The 26,742-nt window shown below is 42.9% G+C and overlaps 1 protein-coding gene and 1 long non-coding RNA gene across 3 annotated transcripts in view; one reads left to right on the top strand and one right to left on the bottom strand.

Moving 5' to 3' along the window:
- Window positions 1-26,742, top strand: part of EGFR (epidermal growth factor receptor) — a 214,480-nt gene that overhangs the window by 908 nt on the left and 186,830 nt on the right. The gene's annotated exons all lie outside the window — the stretch shown is intronic.
- On the bottom strand, window positions 1-26,742 carry LOC132658163 (uncharacterized). The gene is made up of 2 exons (XR_009597332.1): window positions 3,744-26,742; window positions 1-2,659 (listed from the first exon to the last, which is right to left on the bottom strand). It is a non-coding gene; the product is annotated as an uncharacterized LOC132658163 (long non-coding RNA).

The following is a 26,742-nucleotide window of genomic DNA, read 5'->3' as shown; positions in this document are numbered from 1 at the left end:
GGCTTGGTGCGAACGCCCCAGAGGGGGGAACCCATCCTGGCTGGTTCTCCATGGTTTCAAAACAGGGCTCACAGCAAGCTTTCCTCCTCAAAATCCAGAAATTTTTGTGTCTGGGATGTGTTTTCTAGTTTTGAAGAATTTGACATTAAGCCAACCAAAATATTAAACTTAATTTAAATAAAAAAAATTGATGTCCGTGATTCACGTGTGCCAAATATCCAGACCCAACATGAGCGAGTCTGGCTTCGTGACTGCCGACCATAAACCCACTTGAAATGAGAAACATGCCTCAGAAGGTTTAATTGCCCAATTTCAAGATCGAGCAGCTTGGGTTCCGAGAGTCAGGTCTGTACTTGCTGTTGAGGTCATTGGCACAGGGTATGGTGCTGAGCGAGTTTGATGCGGGAGCGCTAAGGCATAAAGCAGTGGTTCCCAAACTTTGTTTCAAATTAGAATCACTTGGGATTTGAAACAGAACAAACGAAAAACGATGTCTGGCTCCCACCCCCAGACTTTGTCATTTCACTGGTCTGGGTTGAGACCTGATTGTATGAATTTTTAAAAGCTCTTCAGGTGATTCTGCTAGGCAGTCAAGTTTGGAAATCTCTGGCAACAGAGGTGAAATCTCTGGCAAGATTGCTGCCAATGTAAAAAGCTCTTTGGGAACATCTGGAGTTTTAACAATCTTGCAAAGGAAAGAGAATGATGATTTTATTTAAAAAAGAAATTAGTTTTTTCAATGAAAGTCTCTCCTCCTCTGAGTCCCAGGCTGTGGTCCAGCTCCTGAATCTGTTGACAACAGGATTCCCGCCTGAAAGCAGGTGGCAAGGGGACCCCATCCTTATTTTAAACCCTTGGAGTGCCTCCGAAGCATCACTTTTCTCATTTCAGAAATGTTCCCAGCTCTTTGCTGTTACCCTTCTGAACACTACTATTAATGCTTAAAGATTCTTTTCTAAGAAATATATAAATACCACTTAAATTGCCTGTTAGTCCCATGTTTGTTCAAAACAGAATGCTTCTGAATACGATAGTGAGAGTAGGTGAACAAATGTTAAAGTAACGTCAGAAGACCAAAATGTACGGGGCAAATTATTAACAGCAAGTGTTAAAGACCTGTGTTGATCAAATTTGGTAAGTTTTATTCTAGAACATTTACTCATTTTAGAGAGGCTTCTTTGGTTCTAAGATACAGTGTCCTTTGTTCTCACTGCACTTGGTCCTGTCGGACACCGTTTTAAATGTCCTTTTAATCTTTACATCAACCATACAAGTTGGCTCTTGTCATTCTATGTGGGGAAACCGAGGTACAAAGAAGTAAAGTGACTTTCCCGCAGCTTGCAAAAGGCAGATGTTTGTTTGTTTACCTGAATTTTTAAACTCTGGCCCTCTGACCCTGGAGCCCTTCCCTGGGTGCTGCCTGTGTTGATTTGTTGTTCTGGTTTTAGAGGAGCTCTGTCGGTGTGTGTGATGTAGGATGCTGGCAGAGGGAGGAAGAACACTGGGGATGAGGAAGCCTCCTGCCCATGGTCTGGACTCCTTCTCCCCGTGCTCAGGAGGCTCCTTTTGTGGAAGAACTCTGTCACAAAGTGAGCGATGAATGTGGAGATTGCTGGAGGAATGTGGAGCAAGCTCCTTGCTTTTGAAAAACAGAAAGGGGAAGGTGCTGCTCCAGAAGTGATCGTTCATGGTATTCTCAGCTAGGCCATCCGGCCCGGCCCCTCCTCAGATGATATCCTTGGCTCAGTAGATCTGGGCTGTATAAAAGAGAACAAATTTGGGGATTTTGAATCGTATCCAGGGTGAAGCCTCCCTTTCTTTAAGGAGACCAGAGGATGCCCACTCAGTACTGGCCTGAAGGCCAGGAGCCTGTGTCCTCATTCCCATGCTGTGTGAAGGTGAATCTGTCCCTTGCCAGCTCCAGGTTCTGAGACCTTGTTTCTCAATTCAATGAATGTTTATTGAGTGCATCGCATGTGCCAGACATTATGAGTTAAAAGGGGCCGTGGTTATCCTAACGGTTTGTATTGTTGTTTCCAGAGTGGTTCTTTAGGCCACTGATTTAAGTAGCATCTTGCTTTTCAGATTTGGAAAGGAGACCAGCATCTGGGTGTCTGTCATCTGTCCACACTATGTAGCTCCATCTAGCAGTGAATGGCTGATAGCTCCCATCGGCTTTGGACTGCCATTTCATGCTTCATATATTTAGTTTCATGGTCCATAAGTTTTCAAGAACTTATTCTGAAATTTGAAGACGCCAATTGCCATTCATTGTGCTCCATAATCAGACTCAGTCCCTGTGATGGCACTAACATGTTGTAAAATGTTCTTAGAGGTGGTGTCAGTAAAGAGGAAGAATTCTGCCCTGTTTAAAAGAAAATATTCTTTGTTTTTCCTTTGGTCCAAGCTCCAGAACCAGCAGCTAGTGTCTGAAACTTTCTTCATGGGAGTGGCAAGCCAGCTCTAACATTAAACTGATGATTATGGTGTTTAAGAGAAGATAGCCCACATTGGTGCCCCGAGCCCTGATATGGGGGCAGGATCTGTGATGGGGATACTCAACTTGTTAAAAGACACGTAGGAACTTTCCTGGCCCCTGCTATGTGACTTGCTATGAAAATTGTGTTTGTGTGTGTGTGCACGCTTTAATTTGGACATGCTCAGTCATGTCCGACTCTTTGCGACCCCGTGGACTGTAGCCCACCAGGCTTCTCTGTCCATGGGATTCTCCAGGCAAGAATACTGGAGTGGGTTGCCATTTCCTTCTCCAGGGGATCTTCCCCACCCAGGGATCAAACCCAGGTTTCCCGCATCAGAGGCAGACCTCTGAGTCACCAGGGAAGCCCTGCAATTTAAACAACAGTTAGAACTGGACATGTAACAACAGACTGGTTTGGAAAAGGAGTACGTCAAGGCTGTATCTTACTTAAATTATATGCAGCGTACATCATGAGAAACGCTGGACTGGAAGAAACACAAGCTGGAATCAAGATTGCCGGGAGAAATATCAGTAACCTCAGATATGCAGATGATACCACCCTGATGGCAGAAAGTGAAGAGGAACTAAAAAGCCTCTTGATGAAAGTGAAGAGGAGAGCGAAAAAGTTGGCTTAAAGCTCAACATTCAGAAAACAAAGATCATGGAATCTGGTCCCATCACTTCATGGGAAATAGATGGGGAAACAGTGTCAGACTTTATTTTGGGGGGGCTCCAAAGTCACTGCAGATGGTGACTGCAGCCATGAAATTAAAAGACACTTACTCCTTGGAAGGAAAGTTATGAGCAGCCTAGATAGCATATTCAAAAGCAGAGACATTACTTTGCCGACTAAGGTCCATCTAGTCAAGGCTATGGTTTTCCAGTAGTCATGTATGGATGTGAGAGCTGGACTGTGAAGAAGGCTGAGGGCCAAAGAGAAGAGAAGACTCTTGAGAGTCCCTTGGACTGCAAGGAGATCCAACCAGTCCATTCTAAAGGAGATCAACCCTGGGATTTCTTTGGAAGGAATGATGCTAAAGCTGAAACTCCAGTACTTTGGCCACCTGATGCGAAGAGTTGACTCATTGGAAAAGACTCTGATGCTGGGAGGGATTGGGAGCAGGAGGAGAAGGGGACGACTGAGGATGAGATGGCTCGAGGGCATCACTGACTCAATGGATGCGAGTCTGAGTGAACTACGAGAATTGGTGATGGACAGGGAGGCCTGGTGTGCTGCGATTCATGGGGTCACAAAGAGTCGGACATGACTGAGCGACTGAACTGAACTGAACTGATAGTAGAAATGGATTTTGGTTTTACTAATGGGGATATGTTTTTCAGAAAAGATCCAAGTTCTAGAACAAATTCTAAGCATTGTTTCCTTGTAGACATAATTCAAAAAATAGATTCTGCTTCTCAAACCCTATTGTGTTTTCTTCTATTATTTGTGGACATTCAAAATTATAAGAACCATTGTTTATTTCAGTTAATAATTACTTGTTTATTTCTGAACCATCAACACATACGGAACAGAATTTACATCTTAACTTGTTCTTGTATGTCATTCCCCTTTGCATCAGAGCTTCTGCTCACACCTTCTTTTTCATCTTCCTTCTGAAAGATTTTTTTCCTGAGAAAATTCCAACAGTGTTTTCTTTGCACAATGTCTAAGGATAGTCTGCCATCCAGCCCATGGGCGTAAGCAGGTAAGCTTGAATTGAGGCAAGGATCCAGGCTTTGGGACTTAGGCCAAATAACCGGTTGGACTGAAATTTTCACCTTTTCAGAGTCATCAGGTCTGGCTTCCTTGCAACAGGTTTAGGTCGACACGATTCAGTTGTCTAGAAAGTTCCCTGAGCCAGCTGGGGCAGGAGGGGTGGCTGGGGCTGGTGAGTGTGGTAGCTTGTTTACTTAGCCCCATTAGAAGCTAAGCGCTGAATTTGACATTTTAATCTCTGAAGACACTGAAGTACAATATCAAATGTCTGACCCTGTTGACTGAGTATCTGTGAGTTGCATGTGCTTAAAATAAATTTTACTCCTACAAAATTTCAGTAGCTTGCTTAAGAAAGTCATTTGTGAAAGCATGAGTGTGGGATAGAGTTTCTTTTTTTGTTCCACATTATACCCCATTTTGGTGGGTTCTCATGGAAAAACCCAAGGTCTGAGTTATCTTTTCTGACTGTATCTGGAATGTGCCTTTATCAAGGGTCTTGAATTATAGTTTAGTGAACTAATGATTGGATGAGAATGGCTCGAACACAGGTTTTTTTTTTAATTAATTTTTTTATTGAAGGATAATTGCTCTACAGAATTTTATTGTTTTCTGCCAAACCCCAGCATGAATCAGCTGTAGGCATACACACATCCCTTCCCTTTTGTACTTCCCTCCTGTCTCTCTCCCCATCCCACCCCTCTAGGTCGATACAGAGCTCATGTCTGAGTTTCCTGAACCATACAGCGAATTCCCACCAGCTATCTATTTTACATATGATAATATAAGTTTCCGTGGTACTCTTTCCACACATCTCACCCTCTCCTGCCCTCTCCCCAAGTCCACAAGTCTATTCTTTATGTTTGTTTCTCCATTGCCGCCCTGCAAATAAATTCCTCAGTACCATCTTTCTAGATTCCATATATATGTGTTAGAATATGATATTTATCTTTCTCTTTCTGACTTACTTCACTCTGTTCTAGATTCATCCACCTCATTAGAACTCAAATGTGTTCCTCTTTATGGCTGAGTAACATTCCATTGTGTATATGTACCACCATTCTTTATCCATTCTTCTATCGATGGACATCTAGGTTGCTTTCATGTTCTAGCTATTGTAAATAGTGCTGCGGTGAACGATAGGATACATGTGTCTTTTTCAATTTTGGTTTCCTCAGGGCATATGTCTAGGAGTGGTATTGCTGGGTCGTATGGTGGTTTTATTCCTAACTTTTTAAGGAATCTCCATACTGTCTTCCATAGTGGCTGTACCAATTTACATTCCCACCAACAGTGCAAGAGTGTCCAACACAGTTCTTGATACAGCCACAATTGCACCTGTTACTAGGTGGCCAGTAAACATGGCTTTGACTTAGGTTAATTTAGTATATTTAATGATTATTATATGAATTAACCACTATTGTTCTTCCTTTGAGTAAAAAGACAGGTATTATTATATATGACAACTTTGGCTTTTATTTGCATTTTTTTTTCTTTATGTTCAAGCCATGGTGACAATTTGTGCTGTTCCATCCACAGCTTAAGCTCTGGGAATGAATCTGACTTGGTATTTGCCCATAAGTGTCTAGAAGTCAAGTGCAGGAAGAGAGAGCTACAGATGACAGTGTGAAAATGTCACGGAAGCAGTGATAGAATTTAATGCAGGATAAAGAAGTCTTCTGGCATTTAGTCCTTGCTTTAAATTCTGCCTGGAGAGAGGGCTAGGTGTAGCACCAAATGGAAGGATTACTCATTTGAGCCTTAAGAGCACTATGTGTATTTCCCCAGATAATATGATGTGAAGGACATTCTAAGAAATGTGTCAAGAGTAGCCAGGTGCTGAAGAGCACTGCTTATCCATTGTGGTGGGAGGTGAAGGGAGAGCTGACGAGGCTGCAGTTGTTTGAGAGCTATGCGTGAAGGGAGGGGTGCCATGCAGCTAGGAACTGGTGTAATGTATTTGGTATTCTGGAAAGAAGACTCTGGCAGGCTTGTGGGGAATGGGTTACACGGGCAATGGTAGAAATAGGGAGATGGGTGAGGCAGGCAGGTGAAATGCTGTAGCATTTCAGTGAGGGTGCAGAACAAGAGACTCAGGAAGATCTGGAGGTGGAATTGATTGCTAATCATATGTCATGAGTATGAGAAAGAGAGAGTCCCAGGATGACACACAGGCTTCTGACTTGAAAACCTGGACGAACGTAAATCCATTCGCAGAGGCTGCCAGTGCTCCAGGAGGAGCAGAGTCAGCTGGTGGGATCTACCGCACTCTGATGGAACAGTCCAGGAGTGTACAGGTCTGCAGCCCAGGAGAGCAGTGGCCTTGAGCTGGCGTTTTATTAGCCATTTCAGTGGCTTTGGCATTGTCTTCAGTGTCTTTGGCAGGCATTGTCTTTGGCAGTAGAACAACTCACCCCAGCCTGGTCCATGCTCTTTGTCACCATCCATACTGAGCCTGGCCAGGTTCTAGACCACCAGCTGCTTTTTGGACTAGGCCACTGTGATTAGCAAGCCAGATTAGGTGCAGTTGTCAACAACCGTGTGTATCATGCATGTAAGCACGTTAAGAATCATGTGCTTGTGATCATGTTATGGAATAATCATGTGAGTATGTTGAGAATCATGTTAGTATACTGCTGCAAATCGTCAGATGAGAATTCACCATTTCTTATGTAGGAAAGCATCAGATTGCTTTTTTTAATATGTGAATGACTGATCGAAAAAGACTAGGTGATGGTGATGGTGAAGTCGCTCAGTCGTGTCCGACTCTTTGCAACCCCGTGGACTGTAGCCTACCAGGCTCCTCCGTCCATGGGATTCTCCAGGCAAGAATATTGGAGTGGGTTGCCATTTCCATTTCCAGGGGATCTTCCCGAACCAGGATTGAACCCAGGTCTCCCGCATTGGAGGCAGACGCTTTAACCTCTGAGCCACCAGGGAAGCGACTCTTTTTAAAAAACAAAACAGAACAGTAGCCTTTGAACTTTGAACATTCCTCACCAAGAAACTTCTGGAAAAAAAGGATGCCCTAGGTCAGTCCAGTCAAAATTTCTGGAGGATGGAGCACTGAGGATACCTATAAAAACTCCCTGGGTGGTTGTGAAGAGTACATTAAGTGGTGTGTGCAGCTTGTGCAGAGTTTTGTCTCTGTTTCCTGACTCCCACTTTTCACACATTACATGGGTTTCCTCAAGATCAAGGAACTGGTTTATATTTCATTAGGAAATGAGTCTCAAAGTTACTTTGTTTTTTTTCATGAGTTGATACATGAGAAGTCTAGTCCAGTGGCTTCTAAATATGTCCCAAGACAGCAGTAAGAGCATCTTAATAAGAATGTCCATTCCTGAATCCCCAACCCAGACCTCTGGATAAGGCGCTGGGGGTCAGGCCCACGATGTGATGCACACCAGGGTGGAAGAGCTGCTGACATGCTGCCTGCAGAGCTCAGGCTGGGTTCTGAGTTCTCTGGAGGAGCACGGTAACTGTGTCTGGCCTTACTGGACGCATAGTTTGCAGAGCTGAGTTGGGACAGGGACATGTGTAGTACAGCATCTCATGACAGACATGATAGGGGTTTGATGGGGGCCCAAAAAAGGAGCTGCATCTGTCTCTGTGACAGCGGCAGTGTCCCCAAAAGAGGACATTTAGTTGAACCTCAAAGGATGAAGTTTTTGCCTGGTCTCTGTGCGAAGGGAAAAGAGAGAGGCAGTATTGTGGCTGATGTTCCGGCAGTGGGCCCACCATGACTGGTTGTGTCATACATGCAGGGGCGAAGGCTTTTAGCATTTCCTGCTTCATTTTCTTAATAATCATAAGAAAACTTACAGTATCAAAGTCCATTTAAAAAATAAAATGGCCATTTGGTCATTTTTTTAAAAAAAGTCACCAGATATGAAGGATTGAACTAGAATCTGGACAATAGTTGATAGTTTGAACATTCTCCCCAGTAGCATGATTTGGCCCTAAAACTTGTTGTGAATAAGAAAAATGACCTTGTCTGATCCTTTAGTAACTCCTACTGCAGAAAGCAAAGAGAGAATGAAAACAGAAGTCTGCATAATTCTGGACACAATAAATACTTGTTAAATCACACTGAACTCAGAAAATCTCTCAAATTAATCGAGCCTTGCTCACTTGTAAATCATAAGACATCTGTTTCCTGATTTGTTGAAAACTGGTTTACCTGTTTATTTGCAGAGGCCATTTGGGAACAAGCAGGCTGACTTGTAACGGGGTTAATGGCTGTTGATGCACCTTGGGTGCTCATTCCTGCCTTTATGTGGAGAGAAATATGGAGGTGGTTCTAGACCACTGTTTACTTAGAGCATTTATGAAGCACTTTATTTTAAATGCAGCGACGTGATACCTGATGGTTTTACTACTGCAGACGCCCAGGCCTGCTCAGAGTGGGTGATGTCATGATGGCCTTAGCAGTTGTAGTCCCTTACACGTGAGATTATCACGGCCACTGACTGAAGTTCCTTTCCTTTACTCTAGGTAAAAGCTTCTTATTTTTCTTGGAGAAAACTGACTCACTGCTTATAGTCTCTCCAGGATGACAGGCTGAATACGTGTGAATGTATGTGAAAAACTCTGCAGGTTTTACTTCCTTTGCCCTCACTCGTAAATTCATCTCTAGTGTCTGGAATAGAAACAAATCATTTATTGAACCTGTGCAAGTCCTTTAGGACAGGCAAGTGTTCCCGGAAATCTCTTGTGATTGTAAATGGGATTTCAGAAAGTTTTTCAAAACTTTTTTTACCTGGTTTACTTACTTACCAGCAAATGCCGAATGAAAATTGTCAGGAGATTTCATTGCCATTCCTTTTTTTGCATTTACACAGTATCTCTTAGTTCATTCGTATGTGTCATAAGCCAGAGTAGATGGCTCAAACTGTGCCAAACAATATTAATTAAACTATTTTAAGTTTGTTGTAGTACTAAGTTGCAAGCCTTTTTTTTTTTTTTCTAAACTAAGGTATGCTGCTGCTGCTAAGTCACTTCAGTCGGGTCCGACTCTGTGTGACCCCATAGACGGCAGCCCACCAGGCTCCCCCGTCCCTGGGATTCTCCAGGCAAGAACACTGGAGTGGGTTGTCATTTCCTTCTCCAGTGCATGAAAGTGAAAAGTGAAAGGGAAGTCACTCAGTCGTGTCCAGCTCTTCGCGACCCCATTGACCGCAGCCTATCAGGCTCCTCTGTCCATAACGTAATACTAGAAAGTTGAAAAATTACCATCTCTTTCACAAGGGAAAAAGAACCCAGAACCTCCAGTTTCATCTACTTTTGAATAAGTCCAGATGAATGACAAAAAAGCAAAAGGTGGTAGTTGAAGCATTATTGTATCACCTGTTGGTGTTTAAGGTACTGATTTTAAATATGATGCGTTTCAAGACTTTTTCTTGGTTTTGATTTGCTACAGCAGTAATAAAGAATCCTTATAGTTACTTCCTGATTACTTTATCTCTTACCGTTTCCTAGTACTTATGCCTGGAACGTATTTACAAGAATAATGTATTACCTTAACCTGTCCTCCCTTCCCCCTTCCTTTCTCCCTTTCTTTTGTTTTTGGAAGCTGCTATGAGTAAGCCTTTGCAGAGAAAGAAAACTTTGGGGGAAAAAAAAAAAAGAAAACTTTGACAAAAGATCACAATAGAAAACTTTGATAAGTGACTGTAAAAATATAGAATATAATTTTTTAAGTTAGAAAGTATCAAAGACATTCATACTTGTGATTATTTTTAGTACAAATAAGCATATTCATGTATCACTCCTTGAAAAGTGGCACTGCTCAAGGACTTTGTCTCAGTATACAGCTTCGTGTATTTTTTCCCAGTAATCTGTTGTTCGTTATAAGGGGGAAGAGAAAACAGGCTTCCTAGTTTCAACTTCCATAAAATAACTAAACCACATGGTTCTGAGACTCCTGCCAACTGGAAGTATCTACGAAATTAAAAGCAAATCTAAATGCATGCAAGATATGTGTTTAAACACATTGATAATAAATGTATTGTCCCTATAATTTAGATGCTGAAACATTGATGTCATAATAATAATAACAGCTTGCATTTGTACAGCACTTCCAAGTTTACACAATGCCTTAATATCCATCTTTCTAAGCCTCCTAACAACCCCACAGGATGGAGATAATTATTCACATTTGAAGGTGCAGGACTCAGGCTCACGGGCATTCTGCACTTTGCTTGTGGTCGCTGGACTAGTCGACACTTTGGTGCTGAGAGCTTTTCCTGCTTCACAACAGACACTATTTTCGAACTACTGTGTCAAATGTGCCCCCAAACTCTCCTTACTCCTCCTTTGAGACTGGTTTTTAGCTGTTGATACCTCCTATCATTTTTAGTCCTATTTGTGAATCAAAAAACTAACAGTATTCTTCAACATTTCTGTTATATTTCTCTTACTTTCACTTAATGCCTCTCAGAAGTTCTGTTCTGTTTTTGTTCCTTTCCTGTTTTTCCTTATGTTTTGACGTATTTTTTTACTTTTCTTGTGTATGTGTCAGAGTAGCCTATTTCATAAGATATAGGCAGTGAATTTATGAGCCTTGAAAACATTTACTCTAGAAATTAAATGTATAACTTTATTGTAAAGAGTCATAAACCCTCAAGGAGATGTGGGTTCAAACCCTGGGTCTGGAAGATCCCCTGGAGGAGGAAATGATAACCCACTCCAGTATTCTTGCCTGGAAAATTCCATGCACAGAGGAGCCTGGTGGGCTGCAGTCCATAGAGTTGCAAAATTGAACAGGACTGAGTGACTGAACACACACAGCACAAACTTATTTAAATTTGCCAGACTTGTAAATACTTGAAGAGAAATGAAGGGAGAAAGCAACCTGATAGAGCAGTTGGATCAGTTAGCAATGCCTGTGGCGAAGTGTGCTCATTTACTTACACAGTTCTGTGAAGAGTCATATCTGTGATTAAATGAAGCACATAGTTCAGTTCATTAGGGTGTGTAAACAGCTATTATGAAAAGATACACACTCAGTAAACAGTGTGCACTCCAGGATGGTTCACACCCTTTACACGAATCCATTCTGGATGGTATCATCCTTGGAAGCATGGACTTTAAGGAGAAATTATTACAAAAATGAAACTGTTCCACTTTGAGGAGCGTTGTTAGTTAAATTGGTGGAACGAGGAACATGACAGTGAATGGGTCCTTCATTTATGCAGAGACACCTTTTCTCAAAGAAATACTGGATACAGTGTTCGTTCTCCTCCATTACGAAGGAAAGGACTTTTGTTTGTCACTGTTTATTCCTAGCATAGTGGAAACTTTTCAGTACTCCAGCAGAAATTCCCCCAAAGCATGTTTATATTTCATAATTATCAAGTGAAATAGGAAAAAGTTTTGTAAGTAAGCAGAATAATTGGTCTGCAGTTGCTGCGTGTGTATTACAGGTGTAGGTCTGTCACTGAGAGAACACGTGATCTTTGCAGCCTGAGATGGCACAAACCCTCACAGAGAACAGGCAGCTAGTGTATTGATTTCAGGGCCACTTTAGTAACTGAGCCTCTAAGTCTTGCGAAAGTTACTTGGGCAAAAGCTATGCCATTTCACCTTCAGTCAGCAAAGTCTGCCCAGCCAAGGCAGAACAGAAAGTTAAGCAATTTGGTGAAACAGAACCACGTAAGGAGTCAATCAGATGAATTGCCCAGTTTTTCACTTCACTTTCAGCCTCTAGGTACTGTTTTTCGTTTAAATGCACATTAACCTTGTGCCTGGTTTGGGGGAGGCACTAAGTGCCAAAGTCCCAGGTAGATGGAGGATTTGTGCTGGTATCTCAAGTCCATGTTCCCTCGTGACGTAGTTAGTGATTGTCTTAAAGTCTTGAATAGAAAAGCTAGGTTTTTAGATTGTTGAGCAGTGGCTACTAACTATGCATACTATTGCCCAGTTGTAAAAACAAAACATTCAAACTGTAGCCAGGGAAATTAGTAGTCAAAAGTTCCAGGTCTGAACCATCCTAGGAACCAATGAGAATGGGGTCTTTGATGCCTTGATGGGGACAGTTGTCAGGAGTGCCTGCTTCTGTCGCATTTTTCTTTCCTCCTTGGACTTCATTTTAGGGAGAGTTTGGACGTTACCCACCTTCTAAGCTTGTATCGTCTCACCTAGGTGACAAGCAAGAGGCAGACAGAGGTGACAGTCGCAGTGAAATGCAACAGTGGTGAACACAGGGCTGCCGAGTACACGTTTATAGAAGTTTTACAGGCTGGGTGACTTCTGGACACTATGTACAAGGTTGATTTTTAATTAACACAGAACCACTAGGTATCATGTAACGTAAGAACAATATGCAGTCCTGATCTCGTGACTGTCACATGTCCTGTTCACAAGCTGCTCTGTCCAGCCAGAAGGAGCTCAGGCTGAACTTAACAGGCACTTTAAAAGTAACAAATGATAATTAATTAATACCCCGTGGTTTTGAAATGAGCCATCAAGCATGCCGACTCAGTGGCGTCTCTCAGGGATAAGGAGAGGGTAGGATCATGAAGTCTGTGTCTGGGGAAGCGGCTCTGGCTAGCGAGGTAGAAGCTGAGTGTGCCTCACAGGGAGTGTCTGCAAAGGGGTTTCCTTAGAGTTTGATCAGTGACATCTCATAGAGCTTCACACACATGCACACACCTCTGCCTCCTGGTGTGGCCTGGCTGGCCCTGACAGGTGGGAGCCGTGTGCATCCTGACACACGTGGCTGGGGCATGTTTGTAGGTCTGCACGTGTGTGCCGCCTCCAGAAATGTGTGACCACTACCCTCTGACCATCCTGACTGTCTCTGTTGTTGGTGTCTTTTTGCCACAGGTGCCTCAGGTCACTTATCAAGGATCTCTGCCCACTAGTTGATACAGAATTGATTCTCCTGAAGAATCTGTATCTGTTTGTATTTTGGGGACTATAAAGTGGAATATGTATGTCACTTATTAAAATGTCATTATTAAATGGGGGAAATGTCCCTGGGCTTCTTGACTCAAACAGGGAAAAAAGACACTTCTTTAGCCAAGAAGTGACTACATTTGCGGGGTGAAGAGGACCTCCCAAACTGGAGGCCAACAAAGTCACATGTGCCAACTGTTCAGGGCTCTTGAAGTAACTACTCTCAAAACAAAAGCTTCCATTAGGTGGGTGTTTGTGAACCTCACTGGTTCTGTGTCCAGAATTATCATGTTTATGATTAATTTTTCCAGTCTACATATTATTGTGCTAAAGGGTGCATTCGACCAGTGATTCTAGGAGCAATCCTCATTAACATTTGACAGGGGACTTTTTTTCCTTTAATTCTAGAAAAGGCAATAATAACCTTCTCTATCTCTAACATCTATTTGATGTTAAATTTTTTATAAACAAGTCAAACAAAATGTGCACATGGGACCAAAATATAAATATACAAGATGATGATGTCAGAAAATGTCTAGATCTGCTATGTGGTATCTTTCTGGATAAAAGTTATTGAGGCCCCCACCCCCTGAACACACACAGGGCGGTGTGGGGTCTGGATCGGGCTTCACCTCTTGGATGCTGGCTAAGCTGAGCAGCCCTGTGAGTTCTGGTTTCCTCGTCTTTAGAATGGAGTCATAGTGCTTATCTCTTGGTGCTGCCAAGAGGATGAAATGAGATGATTGTTTAGAAGATGGACTCCATTCCAGAGGAGCTCACTATATGCCTGTATAAGTACTGTGCCGTGCACTCTAACCTCTAACCCTTACCACAACCTTTACGGTTCCTGTCCCTTCACCTACCTGAGCTCATCTGCCCAGGAAGGGTCACTCTGGAGCCTGCCTGGGACCCATGTCCTCAGCAGATGCATGCCTCTGCCCCAGACACCCACCAGCTCTGGGTCCCGGGAAGGCTGTGGGGTCCCAGCAGGAAAGGCTCCGCAGACCCACTCTTTGGCGCCACAGTGGGCCTCAGTTTCCCTGAAAAGAGCACTGTTGTTGTTTTGTTCCTGTAGATCCCTGAGCCAGTTTTTATTTATTTATTCATTTTTATTTTGAAGATGTACTTTTTATATTATTCTGAGCCAGTTTTTAATATGCTCCTGGTTTCATCGCACAACTTGGTGACTTACTCCTGTCCTGTTTGCACGTTGTCACGTCACCGTGGCCTTGGTGAAAGGCCGTTTCTCCTGTGCTTTCCTTGCTCACCTTTCTGCTTTCATCATCACAGCACACACGGCAGAGATGGCCACACACATTTCCCAGCCTCTGAGACTTCAGGGTCCCCTCGGCAGACGCCCTGTCGGAAGCCCTTGCCCCTCTCAGTGACAGTTAAGTTTCTAAAGAAAGAAAAAAGTGGAAGTGTTATTTGATCTGAAACTAATTGAAGTGTTTTAGGTAGTGCTTTGTGCACTTGTGATGGGTTCTAACCCACTACCTATTCCACCCAGAGGCCGCTGCCTTCACCTGGGCACCAGCCTCATAACTTCCTTTGCTTTCCTGTTATTCATTGAGTTTATACTAAGATTTTCAGGTGCTCTTGTGGAGCCATGAAAACGCACCAGTTACCTATCATTCTTCCTGTCTATCTGTCTATCATTACTATCATTGTTTTGAATTTGCAAGATAACAGATGGTCATGAATTAATACACTAGAGACTTGCTATTTCCTAGCAGCAGCATATAAAAGTTATTTTTAAAGTTGTTTTAAATCTGTGAGTAAAAATAAATTGCTGCAAGAAACACCAAAAATGGAAAAGCTAACAGTACAAAGTTGATCATTTATCTCATAGGCATTGCTAGCAGCATAGCTGCTTTATAAACAGTGAGAGGATTTATGAGACACTTAATTTACAGCTGGGTTGAAGGGCATTCTAACCTTCGCTCTGGGTCTTGCCACCCTTGAGCTTTTTGGAGTCACATGGTGAGGGGTGGGGATATAGCTTGCCTGGGAGCGGGCTGTTTGAAGACAGGCAGGACACAGAGGGAAGCAGTCAGCACTCAAGCAAACGTTTATTTTCTTAGAATATTAACTTATGGTTAGTATTTCTTTTTTTTAATTTTAAGAACGGGAGAAAAGAAAATGTGTGGTTAGGAAGGTGAGGCTTAAGGAAGTTAACCAGTCTACATTCCCTAGATAATGTTAGTGAGAGTAAGTTCTTCACTTTCAAACCATGTTTTAGAGTGGGTGTTTGTCTGAACTTAACGTTTGGATCTTATTTTTCTCAGTTTTTTTTTTCCACTTAATAGAGAATTTCAGAAGACTTCTTAAATTGTTGTAGTTCTTAGGAAAAGCATACTGAAAACACTGACCACGTTATGTAAATATGAATGGCGATTTGTTGTAACAGGAAGGCTTTTTGTTGTTGGCTTTTTATTTTTAAAGAATTACAAATTCACCAGAAGTTGCAAAACAGGCACAGGGAAGTCCTATGCACCCTGCCCCTCACCAACACCCCCTACCCCAAATGGAACATCTTAGCAAAGCTGTAACTATTCAGGTTGACATCTTTATCTAATAAGCTAAATGCTCGCTGTTTTAATTAGCTTTTTAGGTAGTATTATATAAATTAGTCTTTACAATACTGTTTAGAAGGTAATTTCTTAATATTAAATGTGTTGGTTTTTAAATTTGGAGACCATGGAGTCCTGAGGTGGGCAAGCTAATGAGGGATGACTGAAGAACATAGATGGACAGAGAAATGGAGACAGATAGATTGATTACTTTTTTTTGTTGATTATTTGGACAAGCCAAACATTTTCTTGTAGTTTTGGGGTTAATTTGCCAAGTTTATATTCTCTTCAAGTCAGAGTGGTTGGGTTTTTGCGTGTGTGCCATTGTATTCATCCCATGTTTATTTTCATCTATTTGGTCTATTTTGCCTCTTTAAGTGTCCTAGAAGGTGGTCTGGATTGCTGGTGAACTCATGTTTCTTGATTCAGATGCTGATTCCCAGATATGTCACCCAGTGAAAAATTTATGGAGCTGAACATTTTTTATTTGTATACTTTTCTACATATATGTTATGCTATAACAATTTTAAAATACTAGAATCACAGTCATGTAATAGAGAAGATAAAACTTCCGCAGGGAAAGCCAAGGTTTTATTAGAAAAATCAAGATCTCAAAGCCAGTATTGGACTTCCAAGTCAAGGCTTTACATTTCTTCTTTCTCTTGGTATAAATAGCAAAAAGATCTCTCCAATTCAAAGTGAGGCTGTTCTTACTGTTACTTCAATTTAGTCTAAGCCAAAGATGGAGAAGCTCTATACAGTCAGCAAAAACAAGACCGGGAGCTGACTGTGGCTCAAATCATGATATCCTTACTGCCAAATTCAGACTTAAATTTAAGAAAATAGGGAAAACCACTAGACCATTCAGATATGACCTAACTCAAACCCCTGATGATTATACAGTGGAAGTGAGAAATGGATTTAAGGGACTAGATCTGATAGAGTGCCTGATGAACTAAGGACGGAGGTTCATGACATTGTACAGGAGACAGGGATCAAGATCATCCCCAAGAAAAAGAAATGCAGAAAAGCAAGAAGACTGTCTGGGGAAGCCTTCACAAATAGCTGTGAAGAGAAGAGAAGTGAAAAGCAAAGGAGAAAAGGAAAGATATACCCATTTAATGCAGAGTTCCAAAGAATAGCAAGGAGAGATAAGAAAGCCTTCCTCAGTGATCAGTGCAAAGAAACAGAGGAAAACAATAGAATGGGAAAGACTAGAGATCTCTTCAAAAAGTTAGAGATACCAAGGGAACATTTCATGCAAAGATGGGCTCAACATAGGACAGAAATGGTATGGACTAACAGAAGCAGAAGATATTAAGAAGAGGTGGCAGGAATACACAGAAGAACTGTATGAAAAAGATCTACACAACCCAGATAATCACAATGGTGTGATCACTCACCTAGAGCCAGACGTCCTGAAGTGTGAAGTCAAGTGGGCTTTAGGAAGCATCACGAAGAACAAAGCCAGTGGAGGTGATGGAATTCCAGTTGAGCTATTTCAAATCCTGAAAGATGATGCTGTGAAAGTGCTGCACTCAATATTACGCCAGCAAATTTGGAAACCTCAGCAGTGGCCACAGGACTGGAAAAGGTCAGTTTTCATTCCAATCCCAAAGAAAGGCAATGCCAAAGAATGCTCAAACTACTGCACAATTGCAATCATCTCACACACTAGTAAAGTAATGCTCAAAATTCTCCCAGCCAGGCTTCAACAGTACATGAACCATTAACTACCAGATGTTCAAGCTGATTTTAGAAAAGGCAGAGGAACCAGAGATCAAATTGCCAACATCCGCTGGATCATCGAAAAAGCAAGAGAGTTCCAGAAAACATCTACTTCTACTTATTGACTCTGCCAAAGCCTTTGACTGTGTGGATCACAACAAACTGTGAAAAATTCTGAAAGAGATGGGAATACCAGAACACTTCACCTGCCTCTTGAGAAATCTGTAAATGCAGGTCACGAAGCAACAGTTAGAACTGGACGTGGAACAACAGACTGGTTCCAAATAGGAAAACGAGTAAGTAAAGTCTGTATATTGTTACCCTACTTATTTAACTTCTATGCAGAGTACATCATGAGAAATGCTGGGCTGGAAGAAGCATAAGCTGGAATCAAGACTTCTGGAAGAAATATCAATAACCCCAGATATGCAGATGATACCACCCTTATGGAAGAAAGTGAAAAAGAACTAAAGAGCCTCTTGATAAAAGTCAAGAGGAGAGTAAAAAAGTTGGCTTAAAGCTCAACATTCAGAAAATGAAGATCAAGGCATCTGGTCCCATCACTTCATGGCAAATAGATAGGGAAACAGTGGAAACAGTGTCAGACTTCATTTTTGGGGGCTCCAAAATCACTGTAGATGGTGATTGCAGCCATGAAATTAAAAGACACTTACTCTTTGAAAGGAAAGTTATGACCAACCTAAATGGCATATTTAAAAGCAGAGATATTACTTTGCCATCAAAGGTCTATCTAGTCAAGGCTATGGTTTTTCCAGTAGTTATGTATGGATATGAGAGTTGGACTGTAAAGAAAGCTGAGTGATGAAGAATTGATGCTTTTGAACTGTGGTGTTGGAGAAGACTCTTGAGAGTCCCTTGGACTGCAAGGAGATCAAACCAGTCCATCCTAAAGGTAATTCAACTGGAGGGACTGATATTGAGGCTGAAACTCCAATATTTTGGCCATCTGATGTGAAGAGCTGACTCATTTGAAAAGACCCTGATGCTGGGAAAGATTGAAGGCAGGAGGAGAAGGGGATGACAGAGGATGAGATGGTTGGATGGTGTCACTGACTCAATGGACATGAGTTTGTGTAAACTCCGAGAGTTGGTGATGGACGGGGAGGCCTGGCGTGCTGCAGTGCATGGGGTAGCAATGAGTCAGACACGACTGAATTGAACTGAATTACAGGTATTTTAAATATAGCATTAAAAAAGGATAGCATTCGAGTGGCATTCTCCTCCTTACGTATATATAAAAATCCCCACAAAGAGAGCCTCTTTAACAGGTATTAACCAACTGGAAAATTCTTGCAGAAAGACAGTGTCATTCAGACATACCCACATCTTCCTTCCCTGCCTGTTACCTGCCAGTGCCAGGCTCTTGCGGAGCTGTATTTAGACACACACAGGGAAAGCGAAGGGACAGCCAATCCCACGGTAAAGAAACTGCCCGCGCACATGGCATGAGTCTTCCCATCCCACAGATCCTCCCGTGGGGCTCTCCAGAGACTCCCGGACCTCCAGGCACAGTGAGCCCTGGCTCTTGCCCCGTCACACTGTGCTCACAGCGCCACAGGGGCACTGGATCTTACTAGACTGATATAATTTTGCTGAATCTTATGTCATGTTTCATTTTCATTATTCAGTTCAACTCAGTAGACATGCATTAAATATTTCCTGTATATACTCTGTACCAAAAAGCTGCTGGGGACTGGCTTCCATAGTCAGAAAATATAGTCTCTGCCCATAGGGAGCCTTCAGTCCAGAAGCCTGTTCTTTCCCTTGCATCTCCGAAAGTGAGAATTTAGTCTGCGGTGGTTTGTGGGTTCTTCAGAACCAAAGTGACAGTCACGCAAAAGCTGAACGGGTCCAGGAGGTGCTGGCATATGGATGTGGAGCATGGTGTAGCTCCAGAGTCCCTTGCAGCTTTCTCAGAGCCTCTGACACACTTCATTTTGTCTTAATAATCATGTAAGAATAGCCCCATTTGCATTTTTGATGTCTTTATCACAGACAACAAACCCCAAGCTTCTATGTTCACAAAATAACTGAAGTGGTTCAGAGAATATGAACTCCTTCCACATTTCTAAGTCAACATCTAAAATCGTTTATCATAAGCTTAATAGTTGTAAGAGAGAAAATTTCAATCCTTTGGTAAAGCTGCCAGAAGGACACTGACTTCTTTTTTTCTGGTCAAAATACTTGTTAATACTTGCCTCAAAAGGTCTATCTCAGTTCTGAATGCCCATTGTGAGACGGTTATTTTGACACTGGATGGGAAGTTGGGGCAAGGATATACCATGGACTTGCTGCTGGGAGGGAGTCCACCAGGCTATCTACAATATTCCATGGCTGAGTCCAGTGCCATGCACCCTGGCACCTTCGTGGGGCCTGAGACTGACCAGGAGGGTGGTTGTGAAAGGAGAACACGGGTTCAGGTGATGGACACTAGGAAAGAGTACACACAGGAGAAGTAGACCACGGAGAGTCTCAGTACCACAGGGGCAGCCACAGTGGGTATGAGACAGAGCAGGCAGGAGTGTGAAAGTGGCATTCAGGAAGCTGGAAGAAGCATCTAGCCTGCAGCACTGGTCTTTTCCTGAACAGTGGGTCTGCCTCCAGAGGAAGGGGGCTGGGAAGAACCCAGAGGTTTGCAGGGAAAGTACTGAACAAACCCATCAGCATGCAGGTGCACTTCCTACACAACTCTGAGCCCACACGTGTCCCCACCTGGGCTGGCTGCTGGGAGCAAATCCACTCCCACCGTGAGCTTCTTCAGTAGTGGTGGCAATTTTGAAGCTGCTGTAAAGTTGCTCTCAAACTTGGGGGTCATAGATGTACCCCTTGGGGAAGAGCCTGTGGATTTCATGAGATTTAAAATCCTGTTTATTCATTTTGAGGATAATCTAAATTCTTTTGAACTTCTGTGCTGTGCAGACTGAACCATTTTGTAGCAATAGATCACCACGCGATGGTGTGTGCAGGTGAAACTCGCCCTCCAGTGATGTCTCAGCAGTCACCTGCGCATTAACGGAATTAGGGGGAGAAAAGAAAGCTGTCCACTGAGCCACGTGTTTACTGTGTGTTTCCCTTCTCTTCTTTTGTTTAGGCTGGCACTGACCGTGGCTGTTGCCTGAAAAGAGTTGCCTCAACTATTTCACTCAGGTTTTTGGTTGTTGATAGCAGGAGGATTGGTCTAGAACCAGTAACTCAGGAGTGAACAGAAGCAGAGATGTGTGGATGGACTTTTTATCATTTCAGTTTCTCCAACTGAGGTCCAAGGGAAATTGTCTCTCTGTTAAAAAAAAAAAAAAAAAAAGCCCATGCAGAATTAAATGTGAGCAACCTCACTATAAATGAATGAAGCTCCAAGGAACAAGCAAACAGTTAGGTTCTTTTTCAGCACACCATAGCAGGGGCCTGATCATCAGATGCTCCTTTGACGTCAAGTAGCAGAATAAAGCTGGGATTGGAAATTCTGTTGTACACTCCCCGCTGTGTGAGGAACCTGGAAGACAGGTGTAGAGGGTGGGAGAGATGGTGGGAGAGAGTGGAAGCTGAGGGCCGGTGATGAGAACTAAGGACACCTAATGGGAAGGAGAGGAACTCTCAGGGGCCACACCAGACTCTGCAGGGAGGTGAGTATGCAAGGATGAGGAAGGGCAGCAGAGGCTCCTAGAGGTTCAAGGCATCAACTCTGAGTCCAGAGTGGAATGGCCTGGCTGGGGCAGAGCCCCTCTGTCCTGGGGGTGGTTGGAGACCGAGCATCATGCAGGGTTAGTGCTGAGGTCTTCATATAGACAGTGTCTAAGAACACTTGAGTGTGTAGACATTTAAGGAAGGATTTCCATGCCTCCATGCTTGCTCACACTCTCTCATGCTGTCACCGGGGCTCCAGAGAAAGCACGGCCTGACATGCGCCCAGCAGCCCTGGGAGCAGGGAGCCATCCCTGAGCTACTGAGGATGAAGGAAGGAGATGGGTGCCCCCCAGGCACCTGGCTGCTATCATCTCTTTCCTAGACTAACTAACTAATCTCCAACATATGACTGTCCTCTTAACTCATATTCTAATAGTGAAGCAAAGATTCAGAGCTCCGTGAGGGTCACAGTGTGTAAGCAGGTGTTTTTAAACAAGTGTGGTAATACATGGGGTAGATCCAGCCTTGTCTCCACTGGCCCTTGTTACAACAAAAACTGCTTATCAAGCTTTTATTGTGGAGGTGCCTCTCCACCATCAAGCTTGGAATCTGGCCATGTGAGCTCAGAGGAACGGTTCCACCTAGGGAAGCATAAGAAGTGGATTATACCTCCATAGCTATATTGCCTGTAAGATTTCTGCAGAACTGCTATATACATATATTCAAAGAAATATTAATCTTAAAGTCAGGTAGGATCGAGACGCTTAAGAAAAAGATGAGCTTGGAAGATCTGTGTAGTTACATGCATTCTCTATTTACTGTAATGACATCAGGGAAAAGCTTTGGTAAGTGCAAAGTGGGTGAATCAGACCTTTTCAATACCTTTTACGCATTGCTGTTTTTATTTCAAGGCTGATTTGAACTATTACAGAGTAATATTTAAGGTGCTTTCCCGACTCTCCTTTGCTCTGCATTTACCCATCAGATCACCGGATTACTGGAGGGAAATGTTTTTGCTTTTGTTTTTCGCTGTCTTCTTATAAAACATGTCTTTGAACTACCGTGTTTCAGAGATAGCATGCCTTTTCCCAGAAAATCTCAGGTTAAGATTAAATAGGCACTGGATGTTTATCTGATTTTGTTTATGGGAGCATGAGAAATTTGGTAACCTTTGTATATACTTACGCTATTAACTAGGTAAGAGGTCATTGGAACATTTAGAATTCCACTATAAACTTCTAAAATTGTCAGGTCAAGTCTGTTGCATCAAAAGATATTTGCGATTCATCCAGGAATAAAATCAGCTATGTGAAAAAGAGTGAGGTTCTGTTTGGAAATCTACATTCAGTGACAGAAGTCCCAGCAATGTCAGATTCTTCAGGAGTTCACACGGGCTTTCTGCACTGGCCACCTTGCTGGATGCCTTAGCGAATCAGTCTGAGTGTCTATGATGGGAAGCATTGTAACTCCCCACGTGCAATCAGTCATTGATTGTGGAAGAAGTTACATGTAAAGCCACAGAGTGAGCCTGAAGTGCTCTGTACTCCTTTTATGATGTTCTAAATTGCATTCTCATTGTTTCTGTTCCGGTACAAATTTCTCACTAGATTGTAAACTTCTGTGAAAAGCAGCGATTTGATTCATTCATCCCACAGCGTTCAGCCCCATCCCAGGTACACAGTAGGCACTAAATAAATGCTGGCTGCACACACTGAACATGTCTAGGGTATGATTGGGTTTCAAATAAACTTCTAAAATCCAAACACATCTTTATTCACCAGGAAGCATGAATTATTTTTTAAAGGCAGTGGTGGGGGAACTTTTTAAACCAACAAAAGATTAGATTATGATCATCTTAATTCAGGAATTTTCTTATTTAGTTCAGTTCAGTCACTCAGTCATGTCTGACTCTTTGTGACCCCATGAACTGCAGCACGCCAGGCCTCCCTGTCCATCACTAACTCCCGGAGTTCACCCAAACCTATGTTCATAGAGTCGGTGATGCGATCCAACCATCTCATCCTCTGTTGTCCCCTTCTCCTCCTGCCCTCAATCTTTCCCAGCATTAGAGTCTTTTCAAATGAGTTAGCTTTTCACATCAGGTGGCCAAAGTATTGGAGTTTCAGCCTCAACATCAGTCCTTCCAATGAACACCCAGGACTGATCTCCTTTAGGATGGACTGGTTGGATCTCCTTGCAGTCCAAGGGACTCTCAAGAGTCTTCTCCAACACCACAGTTTAAAAGCATCAATTCTTCAGTGCTCAGCTTTCTTTACAGTCCAACTCTCACATCCATACATGACCACTGGAAAAACCATAGCCTTGACTAGATGGATCTTTGTTGGCAAAGTGATTTTGGAGTATGTAGAAAAACAAGCATGTCTAAAGGAGAATACCAAGTGTTTTATTATTTTACTTTTCAGAGAATTCGTCTCTAAAGTGAATATTATATTGATTTCAGTGTATTTTTAAGGAATTAACAGTTGGATTAGAATTGAGTTATCAAGGAAAAGCGTATCTTAACTTCATGCATTTATGATTAGACATCTTTGAATAGAAGGGTCTGAGCTTTATCTGCCGTATTCACCATCATCCAAAGAACTCAGGAGTATAGATTTCTTTCTTTTTTTAAAAATTTAAATTAGTGGAAATTGGCAGGCAGTTCAGAGTAATATCTGATCTTCAAGTGTCCTTAGTAATTAAAAGAAAACCAATTATTTTTGTATGGAATTCAGTAAGGTGACTTTAAGTGCATATTGAAAGGTCATAACTATGACAACTCTTAAATATTACGACCAAGAAGAATAAGTTTCACTTTCATTTATTTTGGAAATAGGTATTAACTGTAACCTCAAGAAACATCATGAACAGTGAGTTTGCTTCATGCCAGAGTGTTGTGAAAGTCAGGTGGTTGGTGGATATTTGTTATTTGTTACTGAAGTCCTGTCCGTGTGTTTGGATCTGCACAGGGTTGGCACATTGCTGAGAAGGCCACAGTTCCAGGTGGCACTGGTGGTAGAAATCCTGCCCGCCAGTGTAGGAGACCTAAGAGACACAGGTTTGATCCCTGAGTCAGGAAAATCCCCTGGAAGAGGGCATGGCAATGCACTTCAGTATTCTTGCCTGGAGAATCCCAGGGACCAAGGAGCCTGGTAGGCTACAGTCTGTAGGGTCATAAAGAGTCGGAGATGACTGAAACAACTTAGTCCAGGCAGTAAATGAGGGCTTTTCAATGAAGTAAAATTGAATGTCAAGGACAGGGAAAGCAAAGGTCACTTAATTCTGTGATTCATAGCCCAAGTATTTTATCCTTTTTTGTACTCTGTGCAGGATTCCTCTGTTTCATTTTATATTTCCATGTAGCATGGGTGTGGCTGAGTCTCCTTTACAAAGGTGATTCATGTAATTTACTCTATATAAGTGTGTGAGGAAGCTATAAAATTTTGAACCATCAACCAGATAAACTTTGAATCTTCAAACCAAAAGAACAGAGGGAATAAAAAAAAAAAATCTCAAGAAAATAATGATGATGTCAAATTTTGCTGCCACACATGAGTCTGAGGAGGAGCCCTGGTCTTGACTTTGTTCAGAGGCATTTAACTAATAGTTCTTTCTTCTTTCTCATTTACCTCTGGAAATGGAAATTAGCATTGTAGGTGATAGTGACTTTACTGGGATGTAGCAGCTGTCTGTGAGTTTCCTTTTGTTGTTTTTAAAACAGACTACCACATTTAAATGTCTAATATTGTGATAAGCTGGTATCCTTTAGAAATACTTATTTTATTTCAAATCAAATATTCTCGCTCCTTCAAACTGCCAGTAATGACTGACTACTGTGCACAAGCTGTTTACCCTCAAAGTTAGGACTTGAGCTGCAAATCAGCTTAACAGAGTTTAGGAATATGGCGATCTAGACCAACAGTTCTTAACTGGGAACAATTTTGCCTCCCCCTAACTCCTCCAGGGAACATTTGGCGATGTCTGAAGCAGTTCCTGGTTTTCACACAGGGTGTGTTACACTGTGACACACCAGGTATTCTTTCCCTGGTGGCTCAGCTGGTTAGGAATCCTTCTGCATTGTGGGAGACCTGGGTTTGATCCCTGGGTTGGGAAGGTATCCTGGGGAAGGGAACAGCTCCCACTCCAGTATTCTGGCCTGGAGAATTCCATGGACTGTATAGTCCATGGGGTCACAAAGAGTCAGACACGACTGAGCGACTTTCACTTCACAGCTCCTCCAGGGAGCATTCGGCAATGTCTGAAGCAGTTTCTGGTTTTCACACCGGCTGTGTTACAGGCGTCTAGTGGGGAGAGGCCAGGGACAGCCCCCACCACAAAGAATGATCCCCAACCCCAAATGTTAGTGGTGCTGAGGTAGGAAAAGCCTGGGCTAGGCCAAAACCACTAAATTAGGCTCATACTCATCCATCTTCTTTCATATTACACTAGAATACACTCGTGGGCTTTATTCTTCTTGCTGTGGAGTTAATTACTCCTTCTTCTGGGTTTTCTGTGTGCTTGGCAGTGCAACAGAGGCTTGGAGCTTGGCATTCCTGATGGCTTGCTCTCAGGCCAGCATTCCACCTCCACCTGCACCAGCCTGTCCAACCTGAAAGCTTACCAAGTGAAAGCAAGAGTCTTGTGAAGACGCCTTAATTATACCCACCCATAAACTTGCTTAGAAAGGGATCTGTGAAGTCCTGGAGTTAGAAACTGGCTCTCTCACTGTTGTAGAAACAACATAAATTTCACATAAAACACATGCTTTTCTTTTCCCTTCTTTTGTCTCCATCCTGGCAATTCAAAAGTGCCACTAGGTGAAGAAATCTCTCCCTGCCACTCCCCAGAACCAGAAGAAAACCCAGCTTGTTCTAGCCCAGCTTTGTCATGGAGAGAAGGCAGCTGCTCCATTCTGAAATAGCCTTTCTCTGATAGCAGTTCACCCAAGGGTAAAATGCATTTAACAGTTTGAATTACACAATGAACAGTAAATGCATGCCTATTTCTGCGTTATGGTACTTGAAAGTGAGACTGTGTGTTGGGGGTTTATATCACTATACCTCATAGCCTAGCAGAGGGGGACAAAGCTTCTTCCAGGCAAGGGTCACCATGTCAGTGCTGGGGTGCTGGCCACCAGCTGCCAGAGACCCCTGAAAGGGCTAAGTCACCGTGCTCTAGGCCGTGCCTGAGGGGAGTTACTGGAGTCCTGGAATGGGGCCACACACCTGTGGGGTATTCCTTGGGCATTTGGGCAGGGCTGGTGACCCAGGGTCCTGTTGGACTATGAGCTTGAGTTCATTGACAGCCCCCCCACCCCAATAATTCATGTGTCTCATAAAACACAATAGTTTCTTGAACTTTGAAGTCGGCCCTGTAATAGTGCCTGACATACAACAAAGGCTCAGCATCTGTTGAGTGAATGAATGGGTTCAGAACTCTATGGGCTCTTGCTCCAGTTCTCATTTAACAGAGAAAGAAACGTGAGGCCCATAGACATCCCACGGTTGCCAGGTGAAAAGTTTGCTTTCATGGCTCGTGGGCTGCAGGGCCCTATGGTCGGTGTGCTCACTGGACCCCAGGGAAACAGTCATTCAGCGGACGGTGCGGCTTGGGCCCCCTCCCGCTCCCGCTCCCGCTTCCTTACAAAGACCCTCCCGGTTTGCTTAGGCTGCAGCTTCCCCAAGTCTGCGTCCCCCCAGCTGAGA

The sequence above is a fragment of the Ovis aries genome, chromosome 19 (genome assembly GCF_016772045.2).
Source record: "Ovis aries strain OAR_USU_Benz2616 breed Rambouillet chromosome 19, ARS-UI_Ramb_v3.0, whole genome shotgun sequence".
In the NCBI taxonomy this organism is placed as follows: domain Eukaryota; kingdom Metazoa; phylum Chordata; class Mammalia; order Artiodactyla; family Bovidae; genus Ovis; species Ovis aries.
The sequence above is the reverse complement of the archived record's forward strand: the minus strand, read 5'-3'. Positions and strand labels throughout refer to the sequence as shown.